The sequence below is a fragment of the Lolium rigidum genome, chromosome 5 (assembly GCF_022539505.1).
Source record: "Lolium rigidum isolate FL_2022 chromosome 5, APGP_CSIRO_Lrig_0.1, whole genome shotgun sequence".
NCBI classification, from domain to species: Eukaryota; Viridiplantae; Streptophyta; class Magnoliopsida; order Poales; family Poaceae; genus Lolium; species Lolium rigidum.
The window spans coordinates 200147426-200151149 of NC_061512.1; the positions used below are offsets into that span (position 1 = coordinate 200147426).

The 3724-nt window shown below is 39.7% G+C and overlaps 1 long non-coding RNA gene across 1 annotated transcript; it reads right to left on the reverse strand.

Annotated features, from left to right (window-relative positions):
• Positions 1–1398: 1398 nt before the first annotated feature.
• Positions 1399–3195, reverse strand: LOC124658203. The gene is made up of 3 exons (XR_006989064.1): positions 2539–3195; positions 2205–2465; positions 1399–2066 (listed from the first exon to the last, which is right to left on the reverse strand). It is a non-coding gene; the product is annotated as an uncharacterized LOC124658203 (long non-coding RNA).
• Positions 3196–3724: the final 529 nt, after the last annotated feature.

A 3724-nucleotide genomic window follows, 5' to 3' on the forward strand; every position in this document is an offset into this window, starting at 1 on the left:
TATAAAACATCATTTTGTTTGTAAGAAGCATGTTGTAATCAACATAGAAGCAGTCAAGTTTATAATATATAATGTAACAATTGTTCCGCCGATTGTTAAAAGATTGTACCAACTTCAACTTCATCAGAGCATACTCCGTGACACGCGAAAAGCTTGAACAAGCAGTATGTGGAAACATAAAAAAAATTCAATTGTTACCCATGTAAAGATCTATAAACTAGGATATACACTACATGGCCACGATATGGAATCGCTCACGGTACTCAACTATTCCTCTGGAAAAGTTGAATCCAGAATTCCATATGTTAGTGAACTGCAAGACCTTTCTGTTCATAAGATTCAGAAATAATAAATGGAGACCTTAGGTGTATCTTTTGCCCATTGCCTTCTCCCAGGCCGCGTAGCCATTGAAGGGGGTGAAACAGAGGGCGAAATTGTGACCTTGAGAGGTGGAAGTAGCCTCCAGCGCTGAGCTTCGTCGGGATTGAGCTGCCTCGAACCCTACTTCGTCGGCCGCCAATCAGTCATGCAGTCAGAGCCCATGCGTGCCGCCGGCGAGCAAGAAAACCATCTGCGGCCACCGGTGCTCGACCTGGATTAGGAAGCGCGGTGGGAGAATCGGGGCGATGGGAGGAGAGAATTGGTCGACGGAAAGCAGGGCGACGGCCGACGGGGCTGGGAGGGTCACACGGCGGCGGGGCTGATTTCGCTCACATGGATTGGGAGGCATTACGGGAGTCCGGTGAGTAACTGCCAAAAATTTCGCGATTTATTTCTGGAAAAAGCATGCTTCGTTAGCTTGCAAAAGGTTAAAGGGGAACCGTACGATTGGAAGCTACATCGACGTTGTTGGAGAGGTCCGACCAAACAACTGTCATCGGACTCCGTAGTATAGTACTAGCAAATATGCCCGTGCGTTGCCACGGGAAAACAAGACATGGAGAGATGCGATTTAATATTGTTGGTACCTCCAAGCACGACCACTTATAATTTTCCATTTATAGTCAAATACCCCCATACAATTACACTATATGTTGCCACATTTGTAGTTTAGACACTATACACAGTACTCCACATTATACACTGACATTTTTTCCTCTTCATAATGCTCCGAGGATAACCAAGGTGTTCTTTATGTCCCTTTTAGCTTTCCCATCATGCGTCTCATTTATCATGCGATCTAGCGACTTCACGCCACGTTATCTATTCTTGCAAAAGACAATCTTCAACACTTCCTTCGTGTAAGCACATCAATAATAAGAAAGGTTATGTTGGTCCTGAATCGATTGAACACATAATGCAAAGCAGCGAGAAAGAAATATTGTAGAGTTCCCCTCCTTTATACACCAGAAACAATTTTTAATAAAATAAGTATATGAGATCCTAGAGCTTAGGCTATAATTTAAGGAAAGAAAAAACAAAGCTCAAAATCCATGTGAATGACATATGAGGAACAATGGTATCACAAACACCCGCATGTCCAAGTCTGCTAATAAATTTGTTATCAATACGAGACACAAACATGAACACGAAAAGTACATACAACCAAGTGAATTTCCTCAATAAGACATACATACCTCTAGGCTCCTAGTGTGATGGATGTAGTGGGCAGTTTTTCCCTTTACACAAACGTAACCTAGTCATGGGTCTCAATCAAGTGACATTGTTTTTATGGAGACGAAAGCTGCAATTAGCAAGTGCTTATGTTGTCTGTTAATAAGCAACTGCTTTTAATATCAATAACCTTTGTTACACATATGTTGTAGCTCTTCATAAGGATATGCTATAGTTTCAGGTCACATTGAACTATATTGAAATGATGCAATACACCAAAGATTCTAATAACATTCAAACTATGGCCTAGCAATAAAGGGAAGGTCCCATGTCAATGACAGCTTTGTTTGTAATCATGATACAAACTATATAAGTACTTGGGTGGTTAGAACTTAACTGGAACCTGTAACTACTTTGAAGGCTGGGCTTCTCCGATTTTGTTGGTGCTCAACTGATTGTAGAGGATTGGAGAACCGGAGTTGTATTTGAACTAATTTACTCCACGTCCGAAACTGTCGAAAAGAAAGAAACCATGCTAACCAATTATGTCTACTCAGTGAACATCAAATTACTTTGAAACATCATTGAATTATTCAGACCAATGAGAATAGAGTGGGCTTTGACATCTACAATAAAGAATCTGTACACACCTGCAAGTGGCCTGCTCATCTGTTCACCTTTTATAACTGACCACACCCAAGTCAATTTAATTTATCTGCCCGACTACAATGGACACTGAACCAATGGAATAGTATAACCTGGGATGGGTTTGCAGAATCATGGTGTGTTAACAATAACAATATGCACTTAAACACTACCTGGAAAGAACATGCCACCATGAACTGAAGTTGGCACTAAGAAAACCGATCTCAAACTGAGTGTACCTCCAATCCTTCATAACACTAAACAATCTGGTATACGATGTTAGTGAAGAAAAAACCGTGTGCACCAAGTGCCAAAATAAATTTTGTTCCTGAACATTACATGAATCTCGCTAGACACCAGCACCAAAAATTAAGAGCCACTTCTTGAACCAAGCCTCAAAGGGAGCATTGGACGGAGGATTTTTGCTGAATAGCTGAACTGCAGTAGGAAAAAGTATGTGAGCCTTCAAGGGAAAATTTTCACAATATCAATTAAATTTAGTTTTGTTGCCCTCGACATACTCAAATGAATTAGTATACAGGTACATAGGTTGCCACCATTATAATCAAGAGTTCTCTAAATTGTAGCAATCATGAAGAGTAACTATCATTTGAGCACTTTCCACTAAAGATGATACTGCATTACTGCTAGGGTTATAACATCTGAGCTGCCAACGATGTTCCATATACACTGATGGTTCACAGTGCTCTCCTAGAAACCAAGCATGAAGGAGCCGATCCACGAAATCCCCCTGGAATGTGAACAAACATTGTTCTGTAGAGAAAATCCTCTATAGATAATGAACCACTAACTGCCATAGTGCCATCCTAATATTTTGTAATGGCAGCGATACGTTTAATCCAACTGTGGCGCAGTCTGGTACAGGCCAACAATGATCTGCAGCGGAGAAGGTCCATATGCACCTTTAGATGTATGATGATACCAGTAACTAAAGTCTCATATGGAAGTCGTGAAGAACCTTTCATAAAAAAGTAACATAAAAAATAATCAAAAAAATGAATTGATTTGTCCAGAAAATACCAAGAACTTGCCTAAGAATTTTTATGCAATCATGAGCCAGTTTAAGAGGGAAAGCAATAATTTACAATCCCATCACAATAACAATGACCATTTGTTGTAGAAGAAACAGAAATGCCCTAGCAAATATTGAGGTAATGTTCATTCATCCTAAACTACTTCTAAAACTTTTCTCTGTATAGATCATGACAACGTATATTCCGTAATGGGAAAGACACCTTTTAATCCAACTGTGGTGCAGTCTGGTACATGCCAACCATGATCAGCAGTAGAGAAGGTCGATCATCTTTAGATGTAAGATGATAGAAGTAACTAAAGTCTCCAATGGAAGCCATGAAGAACCTTTTATAAATAAGTAACAGAAAAAGAATCTAAAAATGAATTGATTTGTCCAGAAAAATACGTAGAATTTAACTGCGATTTTTTTATGGAGTCATAAGATAGTTCAAGAGTCGGACCAGTCATGAGGAAGTTCAAGAGTAGGATC